Genomic DNA, 14445 nt, shown 5'->3' with positions numbered 1-14445 from the left:
ACCCTCCACCACACCACACACATACACACACACCACACACACACACACACACACACACACACACATAAACAGAGCAGCCTTTGGAAGAGGGCAGTTCAATTCCTGGACTGCAAAGGACTTCTTCCATCACACACTTGTTTTTCCTGAGGAATGACATGATCTGGAGATCCTAGGTGTCCCCCTTCTCCAACCACTTGACACCAGGTAGACACAGAGCTATTGTACACCAGGAGAAGATCCAGTCAACTGTGGGAAAGACTGAACCATCCAGAAGCACTCCATAACAGGGGTCTGTCATCAGATTATGATGTACCTTTTCTAGCCACTTCTGGCCTCTATGTCAACCTTATTCACCCTAAAACAAACATGACTTCTAGAGGATTCTCTTTTTTTTTTTTTTTTTGAGACGGAGTCTCGCTCTGTCACCCAGGCTGGAATGCAGTGGTGCAATCTCAGCTGACTGCAACCCCTGCATCCTGGGTTCAAGCAGTTCCCTGCCTCAGACTCCCAAATAACTGGGATTACAGGCGCTCACCACCACACTCGGATAATTTTTGTATTTTTAGTAGAGACGGAGTTTCACCATCTTGGCCAGGCTGGTCTTGAACTCCTGACCTTGTGATCCACCCACCTTAGCCTCCCAAAGTGCTGGGATTACAGGCATGCCCCACAGCACTCGGCCAGGATTCTCAATAATACAGACTCTCATTTCTTCCCCGTATCATATGATCCTTTCAGATGGCCCAGCCCCAGTAGATTTTTGGAATGGAGGTATCCATACTTTTCTCTGTCATTATTAAAATCAAGAAATAGAATCACATAGCAACACAAAACTTGGAGCTTGACCCTCATTAAAAGAAACTTACAGGTTCAGAGTCCAGTTGAAGAAATCTTTATATCTTCAGTATTTTTGTAAAGAGGTCCGGGTGGTATCATGAGTAGGCTTAAGTCCCTACAATGTGTATGAACTTTTATAAATGCCTTGGGTATCCAGTTTCTCAACACAGCATCTTCATCACCAACTGTACCTCAGCTGACTGTGCCCCAAGGGCCCACCTGTGTGTGCACATGTTGCAGGTGTTTACTGTCCCTCTCACCATGTCCTCTCCACCTCTCCCCTCTGTAACTGTCCTGTCTTTGGCATTTAAAAGCTGATTGGCCACTTCTGGCCATGCCTTATCTGGTACCTGCCAGTCAACCATGACAGTGATGCCATACCCAGGACTGTCTGCTGCTTATTCTCAGGTAGGTAGGTGCTCTCAGCACTGATGTCCCTTGCTTTCCAGGTCAGCTTTTACATCTGGCCTGCTAGGCACTGGAGAGCATTTTCAGTCTCCATAGCAGCAGCAGCAGCAGCAGAGGATCCTGCAGGCTCTATATCCACCTAAGGTAAGGTAAGGTGGATACACATCCTGGAAGCTCTGCATCTACCTCCACAACAGCTGCAGAGGATGCCTGTAGGATCTCACTGAGCAGAGACACTAGCTTCAGCTTCAGCACCAGAAAGGAAGAATCTAATTATTTTGCCTGGCCAGGCATGGTGGTTCACACCTGTAATCCTATAGCACTTTGAGAGGCAGAGGCAAGAGGATTGCCTGAGGCCAGGAGTCCAGGACCAGCCTGGGCGACATAGCAAGATCCTGTGTCTAAAAAACCAAAATTCAAAAACATAAGCCAAGCATGGTGGCCTGCACCTGCAGTCCTAGGTACTTGGGAGCCTGAGGTGGGAGGTTCACTTGAGCTCATGAGGTTGAGGTTGCAGTGAGCCATGATTGCATCGCTGCAGTCCAGCCTCAGTGACAGAGCAAGACCCTGTCTCTAAAATAAAAAGTAAAATAAGTAAATATTTTTCTTGGAAACTGAGTTCACCACGAATTTCTTAACAAAAATATGAACTTCACTAATGAGCTGACCACATCACTGTTAGATGAAATGAGGGAGGCATTATTCACTCAGCACTCCCAGGAGTCAAGGCAGAATGTAATTGCTTCCAGACATATTCAGGGGATATTCCACCTAATTATCTAATTTTATTCTTCAAAGGCAGCTGTATCTGGAAACTCCCATTGGTTCAGAGAGGCAGAACAATGAGAGGAAATCCCCTGTCCAGTTACCTGCAGGAATATTCCACCACTTCCATGGGCTAGAGGATTCCATTGAGATGGAATTTATGATTTGATTTTGAACACCCGTCAGCACTCTTCTCTGTTTGCATGACAATTCTGACCCTTTTGTGGCAACAACACTCCTGGGACAACCTGGATTTGTGGATTGAGATCCAAAGGTAGAATTTCCAGACAGTCCAACCAAGGTATCAAGTGATGTTTCCCGAGTGGAAGGCTCTCACCGTGTCCCAGGATTTCTGGGGTTTATAAGCAGTACTGGCCATTTGTGACCTGTTTTTTACCTAATCATTCTGTCTTTTCAGGACATGGTTTACCCTATCCCTGGCTAAGGATCCAGCATTCCAATAGCTGAAAACCCTGTATATCTTTTCTCCTAGCCTGCCTTACCCGAGACACACTTGAACCCCTCAGTAAGGCTATACAGAGGGCCATGAGCAGGGGCAGCCTCTCCCTTGTTTCTACAGCTCCATGATGAGGGGTTGGCTGAGGCCAGCAGTCCTTGTAGGTGTGACAGTTGCAATATAATCAACAGTTTCAAGGTCTAGAGACACCTTTTGAAAGAACCCCTTCAGGGATGTCTATCCACAGCAGCCTGGAGCAGCCAAGGTGAACCTGAGATTTTGACCCACACAATAAGGGGGGCCATTCCTTTTCAAATATTTTGGCTTCAGAAGACACTTCATTACCTATGCAAATATTGAGAGATTAACAGAAGTTCCAGCTCTTATGCCTGACTGAGAAAAGGCACTGCAAGTTGCAGTTAGGTACCCATGAGAAGCAGAGGTCAGCTGAAACCCAGAGCTTCCCAAAGTGGACACCAGCGGGGACTATTCCTGATGTCCCACCCAAGAGAGGAAGATGAACTCGGGCGCTGCTGCTCTGCCCAAATGCCATCCTACGTGCATTCACATGTCACCCATTCAAAATAAATAACATGGAATTATTGGAACCTTATATCTGACATGTAAGACCAGCCTACATATTGGGCTGGGTGCAGGGGCTCATACCTGTAATCCTAGCACTTTGGAAGGCTGAGATGGGCAGATTTTTTGAGCACAGGAGTTCCAGACCAGCCTGAGCAACATGGTGAAATCCTGTCTCTTCAATTAAAAAAAAAAAAATTTGGCTAGGTGTGGTGATACATGCCTGTAGTCCCAGCTACTCAGGAGGCTGAGGTGGGAGGATTGCCTGTGCCCAGGAGGTCAAGGCTGCGGTAAATTGTAATCAGGCCACTGCACTCCAGCCTGGGCAACAGAGTGAGACCCAGTCTCAAAAAAAAAAAAAAGTCTACACCGTCATTGTCTCCTTGGGTCATCTGGCCTGTATTGTATTTAGGGTCATTTGTATTAGAAAGAAATCAGAAATCACAGTAATTTGAATAATTTATACCTTTAATTAGGGAAATGAGGGATCAACAAATAAAGGTAACTATAAAGAAACAGGCAGGTCAAGAAAGGGGCTGGAGCAAAATGGTGACGTTTTTGGCTAGCCATTGTGGGAGAGAGAGAGGACAAAGCAAAAATGCAGCACCAGGGCCAGGCAGGGTGGCTCACGTCTGTAATCCTAGCACTTTGGGAGGCCGAGGTGGACGGATTACCTGAGGTTAGGAGTTTGAGACCAGCTCTGGCCAACATGGTGAAACCCTGTCTCTACTAAAAATACAAAAAAAAAAAAAAAAGCAAAAATTAGCTGGTCATGGTAGTGCACACTGTGTGTGAGGACAAACAGAATAACTGCCAAGCAGCACTGAGGACTTGGATGAGGTGAGAAAACCAGCTCTGATGAGTTGTAGTAACTCAGATAAATCAGCTTTTCATTTCTCTCACACGGCCCAGCGATCAGCATGGGAGAGGGAGAAAGCCAGACAGCTGGGCAGTCCTGGCAAGATGACGAGTAGAGGCAGTGCTCGAGCAGTGAGCATCAAAGGATGGGGCTATCCTGCGGAAGTGTGATTGGAATGATGGGACCTGGATGAAGTAAAGAAGCAATAAGACGGGCCAGTTTCTGGACTCTGCAAATGGGAAAGGTGTACAGGTCCAAAGCCTGGTAGGGTCTGAAAGCAAGCTTATGACACAAGGGTGTGGAGGAAATGAGATGATGGTCATCACATGGGGATTCCATAAGTCTAGATTTTGGATGGGATCAAGTCTACCTAACTGTGAGGGGAGGTGGCAGTTAGAAGCCAGAAGATGAGAATATCAAATGGGTCATTCTTAGCCGGGTGTCATGGTGCATACCTGTAATCCCAGCTACTTAGGAGACCGAGGCAGGAGAATCGCTTGAACCCAGTGGGTGGACGTTACAGTGAGCCGAGATCACACCACTGCACTCTAGCCTGGGCAACAGAGCTAGACTTTGTCTCAGAAAACAAACAAAACAAAAAAAAATCAAATGGGCCGTTGTCATGGATGTCCAGCATGGAGACCCCACTATGTGCCAAGTGCCCACAAACTATTGGATTTGGGGAGCAACCTGGAGGTCAGTGGGTGACCAAAATGAGGAAAAGAATGGCTGGACCACGCCACTGTTGGCTGGAAATGGCCGAGGAGTAATTGTGAACTTTACAGTGAACTTGAGTGCAAGCTGCTATTTAACTGTCCAAAAAATGAACAAGCATCAGGAGCTGAAATAGAATGTAAAGACAAATAGGAGGCGGAAATCAGACTTTGATTTCTTCTAGTTTAGGCTCCAAAGCTTGAGAGAAGTAATACAGAGGACTTGATTTTTAGAAAACCTTAAAAATTATTAAATAGGTCAGGCGTGGTGGCTCACACCTGTAATCCCAGCACTTTGGGAGGCCAAGGCAGGCGGATCATGAGGTCAGGAGTTCAAGACCAGCTTGGCCAACATGGTGAAACCCCATCTCTACCAAAAATACAAAAATTGGCTGGGCGTGGTGGCGCATGCCTGTAAGCCCAGCTACTTGGGAGGCTGAGGCAGGCGAATCGCTTGAACCCAGGAGGCAGAGGTTGCAGTGAGCTGAGCCCACTCCACTGCACTCCAACCTGGTGACAGAGCAAGATTCCATCTCCAAAAAAAAAAAGTTTAAATAGATATAATCATATTCAGAGCTAAATTTAACCAGAATCTAACATTGTTTTCCAGATGAAGGGTTTGACAAAGCCGACTAGCCCAGTTGAGTCCCTAGCCTGCTGGGTAGGGACATGTCTGTGTCCTGATCCTCGGTGTGTCCCTATCTTGAAGCCCAGCTCCTGGCTCTGCAGTGCCAGGTTACCCAGATTCGGTTCCAGAAAAAAAAAACCGAAACAACTTGCAGAAAATAGTCTGCAGAAAAGCTAAATAATAGTATTCCAATAAATGAACAGACTTGTGACATCTCTTCCCTGGGGACAGAACAATAGAATACAGGTTTGTATCCCAGCAAGAGGGATTCTACATTAAATATAAGGAAACTTTGTAACTGGGAGATATGAGATGAGCTACACAAGAAGCCAAAACATCTGCACTGGCGCTGCATTTTTTGTTTGTTTGTCTGTTTTTTGAGATGGAATTTTATTCTTGTCGCCCAGGCTTGAGTACAATGGCACAATCGTGACTCACTGCAACCTCTACCTCCCAGGTTCAAGTGATTCTCCTCTCTCAGCCTCCTGAATAGCTGGGATTACACATGTGCACTACCACACCCAGCTAATTTTTGTATTTTTAGTAGAGACAGGGTTTCACCAAGTTGGCCAGAGCTGGTCTTGAACTCCTGACCTCAGGTGATCCGTCCATCTCGGTCTCCCAAAGTGCTGGGATTATAGGCATGAGCTACCACGCCTGGCCCTGGTGCTGCATTTTTACTTAGTCCTATCGTTTTCTGAGTCCTGAGAGTTTTCATATTTGGATGAGTAACCAGTCCGAAAGTCACTTAAGTCCTTCCTTACCTCCAGGACTCTCTGGCATCTTCCGTCTCCTCTTCCTTCCCACGTGGCTGCACCCTCACAGTCCCTTATGGTGTCAACTTGGTGAGCCATCATCTTATCAGGGTCTCCCTAGGCTCCCAAACCCTCACTCCTGCCTGCTTATTCTATATCACCATGTTATTTATTTTTTAAGAAATTATGATGTTATAGGCTTAATTGTGATCCCCACCAAATTTATATGTTGAAGTCCTAACCCCAGTACCTCAGAATGTGACTGTATTTAGAAATAGGGTCTCTAAAGAGGTGAGTTAAGATGATGCCATTAGGGTGGGCCCTGATCCAATTTGACTGGTGGCTTTATAAAAGGATGAAATTTGGACACACACAGACACCAAAAATGCGTGTTCACAGAGAAAAGGCCACGTGAGGACACAGTGAAAAGGTGACCATCTATAAGCCAAGGAGAGAGGCCTCAGGAGAAACCAGACCTGCCAGTTCTGTGATCTGATCTTGGATTTCTTTTATTTTTTTCCTTTTTTTTTTTTTTTTTTTTTTGAGACAGAGTCTTGCTCTGTTGCCCAGGCTGGAGTGCAGTGACACAATCTCCTCACCACAACCTCCGCCTCCCAGGTTCAAGCGATCCTCCTGCCTCAGCCCCTCTAGTAGGTAGGATTATAGGCACACGCCACCATGCCTGACTAAGCTTCCTATTTTTAGTAGAGACGGAGTTTCGCCATGTTGGCCAGGCCAGTCTCAAACTCCTGACCTCAGGTGATCCATCGGCCTCAGCCTTCCAACGTGCTGAGATTACAGGCATGAGCCACGGTGCCCAGCCCTCAACTTGGATTTCTAGACTCCATAACCAAGAGAAATAAATTTCTGTTAAGCTCTCCCCCTGCCCAAAAAAAAAAAAAAAAAGAGAAGAAGAATATAGGCCATGAGTGGTGGCATGTGCCTGCAGTCCAAGCTACTCAGGCAGTTGAGGTGGGAGAATTACATGAGCCCGGGAGAGACTGGTAGAATGATTTAATGAAAAGGTGGATGACAGAGCCTTGGGAAATGTAAAAAAATAAGTAAAATAAAATACAACATGATCCATCTATATACTGTCTATAAGAGACTCACTTTAGATACACAGACACAAAGAGATTAAAAACAAAAGAATGAAAAAATAAATTCCTCGCAAAAAGTAACCAAATGAGGTCGGGCTTGGTGGCTAATGCCTGGGATGCTGCGGCAGGTGGATCACCTGAGGTCAGGAGTTTGAGACCAGCCTGGCAACATGGACGAACCCTGTCTCTACTAAAAATACAAAATTAGCTGAGCGTGGTGGCGCCTGCCTGTAATCCCAGCTACTCGGTAGGCTGAGGCAGGAGAATTGCTTGAAGCTGGGAGGCAGAAGTTGTGGTGAGCCGAGATCATGCCATTGCACTCCAGCCTAGGCAAGAAGAGCGAAACTCCATCTCAAAAAAAAAAAAGCACCAGGTGTGGTGGCTCACACCTGTAATCCCAGCACTTTGGGAGGCCAAGGTGGGCAGATCAGGAGGTCAGGAGATCAAGACCATCCTAGATAACACGGTGAAACCCCGTCTCTACTAAAAATACAAAAAATTAGTTGGACGTGGTGGCGTGCGCCTGTAGTCCCAGCTACTTGGGAGGCTGAGGCAGGAGAATGGCATGAACCCAGGAGGCGAAGCTTGCAGTGAGCAGAGGTTGCGCCACTGTGCTCCAGCCTGGTCAACAGAGCAAGACTCCATCTCAAAAAATAAAATAAAAAAGTAACCAAATGAGACCAGGAGTGGCCATATGTTAGGCAAGATAGGTTTTAAGCCAAAAATGGTTATGAGAGACAAGGGAATTCTACACTGACAAAAAGATTAATCCAACAAGAAGATACAATAATTTAAAACATATATGCACCTAACAACAGAGCACCAAAACCTATGAAGCCAAAAAGGATAGAATTGAAGGGAGAAATAGAGTTTCACAATGATCATTGGAGACCTCACTACCGCAATGTTAATAATACAGAGATCAGATCAACAGGAAAGAGGGCACTTCAGCAACATGATAATCCAATTAGATCTAATGGACATTTACAGACACCCACCCAACAACAGCAAAATACACATTCTTTTCAAGAGCATGTGGGATATTGTCCAGAGTATACAGTGTATTAGGCTGCAAAACAAATATTAATTTTTTTTTTTTTTTTTTGAGACAGAGTCTCACTCTGTTGCCGGGGCTGGAGTGCAGTGACCGGATCTCAGCTCACTGCAAGCTCCGCCTCCCAGGTTCACGCCATTCTCCTGCCTCAGCCTCCCGAGTAGCTGGGACTACAGGCGCCCGCCACCTCGCCCGGCTAGTTTTGTATTTTTTTAGTAGAGACGGGGTTTCACAGTGTTAGCCAGGATGGTCTCGATCTCCTGACCTCGTGATCCGCCTGTCTCAGCCTCCTTACAGGCTTGAGCCACTGCGCCCGGCCTTATTAATGTTTTAAAAGTTTGAAAGTATGCAAAGTGCTAAATATCTTATAATCACAATGAATGAAACTAAAAATCAGTAATAAGGAAAACTTGAAAACTCACAAATATATGGAAAGTAAACACACTCTTAATCAGTGGTTGAAGATGAAATCATACAGGAAATTAGAAACACTTTGAGATGAATGAAAATGAAAACACGACACACCAGAACTTATGGGATGCAGTTAAAGCAGCACTCAGAGGGAAGTATATAGCTATAAGCATCTACATTTAAAAATAAGAAAGCCAGGAGTGGTGGCTCATGCCAACATTCCAGCATTTTGGGATGCCAAAGCAGGAGGATCACCTGAGGTCAGGAGTTCAAGACCAGTCTGACCAACATAGCAAAAGGTCATCACTACTAAAATACAAAAATTAGCCAGGCATAGTGGTGCAGGCCTGTAATCCCAGCTACTTGGGAGGCTGGGGCAGTAGAATCGCTTGAACCTGGGAGAGGGAGGTTGCAGTGAGCTGAGATTGCACCACTGCATTCCAGCTTGGGTGACAGAGTGAGACTCCATCTCAAAAAAAAAATAAAATAAAAGATAAAAGTAAGAAAGATCTCAAATCAGTCACCTAACTATACATTTTAAAGGATCTAGAAAAAGAAGAGCTAACCCCAGCCTAGCAGAATACAAGAAATGAAAGATTAGAGTGGAAATAAAGGAAAATAAGAGAATAGGTAAAATTAACATTTTTTTTACAGATCAGCTAAATTGACAAGGTTTAGCTAGATTGACTAAGAAACAAAGAAGACTCAAACAGCCAAAATCAGAAATGAAAATGAGGGCATTACTGTGACTTCACAGCAATTAAGGTGATTATAAAAGAATACTATAAACATATGTACACCAGCAAATTGAATAACCAAATGAGATGGCAAATCTCTAGAAACACAAACCTACCAAGACTGAATCACACAGAAATAAAAAATATGGGTAAACTGGCCAGGCGTGGTGGCTCACACCTGTAATCCCAGCACTTTGGGAGGCTGAGGTGGGCGGATCACCCGAGGTCAGGAGTTCAAGACCAGCCTGGCCAACATGGTGAAGCCCCATCTCTATTAAAAGTACAAAAATGAGCTGGGCGTGGTGGCAGGCGTCTACAATCCCAGCAACTCAGGAGGCTGAGGCAGGAGAATCACTTGAACCTGGGAGGCAGAAGTTATAGTGAGCTGGGATCGCACCATTGCACTCCAGCGGCGGGGACAAGAGTGGGAATTGGTCTCAAAAAAAAAAAAAAAAGTAAAAGTAAAAGAAAAAGAAAATATGGGTAAGCCTATAACTAGTAAGAAGATTAAATTACTAATTAAAATCTTCCCAACAAAGAAATACCCTTGACTGGATGACTTTACCAGTGAATGCTACCAGACATTTAAAGGAAAAATTAATGCCAATCTTTTGCAAACTCTTTCAAAAACTTGAAGAGGAGGAAATACTTTTTTTTTTTTTTTCTCGGACGGAGTTTCCCTGTGTCTCCCAGGCTGCAGTGTGCAGTGGCAGGGTCTCAGCTCCCTGGAAGCTCTGCCTCGTGGGTTCATGCCATTCTTCTGCCTCAGCCTCCCGAGTAGCTGGGACTACAGGCGCCTGCCACAATGCCCAGCTAATTTGCTGTATTTTTAGTAGAGACAGGGTTTCACCTTGTTAGCCAGTGATGGTCTGGATCTCCTGACCTCGTGATCCGCCGGCCTCGGCCTTCCAAAGTGCTGGAATTACAGGCATGAGCCGCGGCGCCCAGCAGAGGAGGCAATACTTTCTAACTCATTCTAGGAGAACAGCATTGCCTTGATACTAGGGCCAGACAAAGGCAGGACAAGAAGACAGCTGACCAATATTGCTTATGAACATTGGTAAAAAAAATTCTCAAGAAAACACTGCCGGCCGGGTGCAGTGCCTCACGCCTGTAATCCCAGCACTTTGGGAGGCCAAGGCGGGTGGATCACGAGGTCAGGAGTTCGAGACCAGTCTGGTCAAGATGGTGAAACCCTGTTTCTACTAAAAATAAAGAAAATTAGCCCGGCGTGGTGGTGGGTGTCTGTAATCCCAGCTACTCGGGAGGCTGAGACAGGGAAATCGCTTGAAACCGGGAGGCAAAGGTGGCTGTGAGCCGAGATTGCGCCACTGCACTCCAGCCTGGGCAACAGAGTGAGACTCCATCTCAAAAAAAAAAAAAAAGAAAAAGAAAAAGAAAAAAGAAAACACTGCCAAACTGGCTAGGAGCAGTGGCTCAGGTGGGTAATCCCAGCTCTTTGGGAGGCCAAGGCAGGTGGATCACTCGAGCTCAAGAGTTCAAGACCAGTCTGGGCAACATAGGGAAAGCCTACCTCTACCTAAAATACAAAAATCATCTGGGTATGGTGTTACACGCCTGTGGTTCCAGCTACTTTTGAGGCTGAGGTGGGAGGGTCACTGGAACCAGGAAGTTGAGGCTGCAGTGAGCCGAGATTGCACCACTGCATACTAGCCTGCGCGACAGAGTGAGACTCTATCTCAAAAAAAATAGATAGCTTTTCCACCCGCTCCCCTCTCCCCTCCAGCGCCGCTCCGGCTGCATGGCGCTCGCTCCGAGTTTCGGGCTCCTGCTAAACTAGCGCCGCCGCCGTCCTCTCCCTTCAGTCGCCATCATGATTATCTACCGGGACCTCATCAGCCACGATGAGTTGTTCTCCGACATCTACAAGATCCGGGAGATCGCGGACGGACTGTGCCTGGAGGTGGAGGGGAAGATGGTCAATAGAACATAAGGTAACATTGATGACTCGCTCATTGGTGGAAATGCCTCCGCTGAAGGCCCAGAGGGCGAAGGTACCGAAAGCACAGTAATCACTGGTGTCGATATTGTCATGAACCATCACCTGCAGGAAACAAGTTTCACAAAAGAAACCTATAAGAAGTGCGTAATGGCCGGCGCGGTGGCTCAAGCCTGTAATCCCAGCACTTTGGGAGGCCGAGACAGGCGGATCACGAGGTCAGGAGATCGAGACCATCCTGGCGAACACTGTGAAACCCCGTCTCTACTAAAAAAATACAAAAACTAGCCGGGCGAGGTGGCGGGCGCCTGTAGTCCCAGCTACTCGGAGGCTGAGGCAGGAGAATGGCGTGAACCCGGGAGGCGGAGCTTGCAGTGAGCTGAGATCCGGCCACTGCACTCCAGCCCGGGCAACAGAGCCAGACTCCGTCTCAAAAAAAAAAAAAAAAAAAGAAGTGCATAAAAGATTACATGAAATCAATCAAAGGCAAACTTGAAAAACAGAAAGAGTAAAACCTTTTATGACAGGGGCTGCAGAACAAATCAAGCTAATTTCAAACATCCTTGTTAATTTCAAAAACTACCAGTTCTTTATTGGTGAAAACATGAATCCTGATGGCATGGTTGTTCTACTGGCCTACCGTGAGGATGGTGTGACCCCATATATGATTTTCTTTAAGGATGGTTTAGAGGCCGGGCGCGGTGGCTCAAGCCTGTAATCCCAGCACTTTGGGAGGCCGAGACGGGCGGATCACGAGGTCAGGAGATCGAGACCATCCTGGCTAATACGGTGAAACCCCGTCTCTACTAAAAATACAAAAACTAGCCGGGCGAGGTGGCGGGCGCCTGTAGTCCCAGCTACTTGGGAGGCTGAGGCAGGAGAATGGCGGAAACCCAGGAGGCGGAGCTTGCAGTGAGCTGAGATCTGGCCACTGCACTCCAGTCCGGGTGACAGAGCGAGACTCCGCCTCAAAAAAAAAAAAAAAAAAAAAAAGGATGGTTTAGAAATGGAAAAACATTAACAAATTTGGCAATTACTTTGGATCACCTGTCATCATAACTGGCTTCTGCTTGTCATCCACACAACACCAGGACTTAAGACAAATGGGACTGGATGTCATCTTGAGCTCTTCATTTATTTTAACCATGATTTATTTGGAGTTGGAGGCATTGTTTTTAAGAAAAACATGTCATGTAGGTTGTCTAAAAATAAAATGCATTTTAACTCAAATATTTGAGAGAATGCCTTCTAGTTTAATGCATAGTTAAATTCATCCTGTAGTGTTCCTGGAGGAGCTAGAGCCTGGTTATAGGCTGCTACTCATCAATTAACTTCTACAGTGGAGACTACTTCTGGGACTGGAGTATAAAAAAGAATCAAAGGTTTTAATTGTGAGTTGCAATAAAGGGAAAGACCATGCTCATAGCAGTGCCAACATCTGAAGTGTGGAGCCTTACCCATTTCATCACCTATAACGGAAGTAGTTAACTGCAAGAGATTACCAAGAGAATAAATAGAGCCTCATTCAGTGGAAAAAAATAAAATAAAAATAAACAAATAAATAAATTAAAATAAAAAATAAAAGACCTCAACTCAGTCACCCAACTATACAGTTTAAAGGATCTAGAAAAAAAAAAAAGAGATAAATACAGGAAACAAAGATTAGAGTGAAAATAAATAAAGAATAGGAAAAGGAGAATAGGTAAAATTAAAAGTCTTTTTACAGGTCAGCAAAATTGATAACTTTTTAAGTAGATTGACTAAGAAGAAAAAAAGAAGAAGATGACTCAAGTAGCCAAAATCAGAAATGAAAATGAGGGCATTAAGCCAGGCGTGGTGGCTCACACCTGTAATCCCAGCACTTTGGGAGGCCGAGGTGGGCAAATCACAAGGTCAGGAGATCAAGACCATCCTGGCTAACATGGTCAAAACCCATCTCTACTAAAATTACAAAAAGTATTTTTAGTCGAGTGTGGTGGCAGGCGCCTGTAGTCCCAGCTACTCGGGAGGCTGAGGCAGGAGAATGGCGTGAACCAGGGAGGAAGAGCTTGCAATGAGCCAAGATCCTGCCACTGCACTCCAGCCTGGACGACAAAGCGAGACTCCATCAAAAAAAAAAAAAAAAGAAGAAAGAAGGAAAGAAGGAAAGAAAGAAAGAAAGAAAGAAAGAAAGAAAATGAGGGCATTCCTGTGACTTTACAGCAATTAAAGTGATTATAAGAGAATACTATAAACATACGTACACCAGCAAATTGAATAACCAAATGAAACGGCAAATCTCCAGAAACACAAAATCTACCAAGACTGAATCACAAATAAATAAAAAATATGAGTAAACCAGCCGGGCACGGTGGCTCCCGCCTGTAATCCTAGCACTTTCAGAGTGCACTCCATTGCACTCCAGCCTGGGGAACAAGAGCGAGACTTCTCAAAAAGAAGAAAGTAGGGATAAACCTATAACTAGTAAGAACATTAAATTACTAATTAAAATATTTTCAACAAAGAAATACCCCTGACGGGGTGGCTTTACCGGTGAATTCTACCAGACATTTAACGAAAATTAATGCTAGTCCTTTGCAAACGCTTTCAAAAACTTGAAGAGGAGGAAATACTTTCTAACTCATTCTTTGAGGCCAGCATTACCTTGGTGCTAGGGCCAGACAAAGGCACTACAAGAAAACAACTGACCAATATTGCTTATGAACATTGATAAAAAAATTCTTAGGAAAACACTGCCAAACTGGCTGGGTGCAGTGGCTCATGCTGGTAATCTCAGCACTTAGGGAGGCCAAGGCAGGTGGATCACTTGAGCTCAAGAGTTCAAGGTCAGCCTGGACAACATAGTGAAACCCCATCTCTACCTAAAATACAAAAATCAGCTGAGTGTTGTGTTACACGCCTGTGGTTCCAGCTACTTGGGAGGCTGAGGTGAAAGGATCTGGGAAGTTGAGGCTGCAGTGAGCCATGATCGCACCACTGCATTCTAGCCTGGGTGACAAAGCAAGACCCCATCTTAGAAAAATAAATAAACATTTTTAAAAATTAAATTTTAAAAAAGAGGAAACACTGCCAAATTGAAGTTAGCAGAATGTAATTAAAAAGACTGTAAAAGGCCAGGTGCGGTGCCTCACCTCTGAAAACCTAGGACTTGGGGAGGCTGAGGAGGGTGGGTCACTTGA

The 14445-nt window shown here is 45.3% G+C and overlaps 1 pseudogene across 1 annotated transcript; it reads left to right on the top strand.

The window, feature by feature from the left end:
- The first annotated feature begins 11029 nt into the window (after positions 1 to 11029).
- LOC117072227 lies at positions 11030 to 12597 on the top strand (annotated as a pseudogene). The gene is made up of 2 exons (XR_004432727.1): positions 11030 to 11441; positions 12548 to 12597. The product of XR_004432727.1 is annotated as a translationally-controlled tumor protein-like (transcript).
- Positions 12598 to 14445: the final 1848 nt, after the last annotated feature.

This window comes from Trachypithecus francoisi, unplaced genomic scaffold (genome assembly GCF_009764315.1).
Source record: "Trachypithecus francoisi isolate TF-2019V2 unplaced genomic scaffold, Tfra_2.0 Lachesis_group4, whole genome shotgun sequence".
In the NCBI taxonomy this organism is placed as follows: domain Eukaryota; kingdom Metazoa; phylum Chordata; class Mammalia; order Primates; family Cercopithecidae; genus Trachypithecus; species Trachypithecus francoisi.
This window is presented reverse-complemented; position numbering and strand designations above follow the sequence as displayed.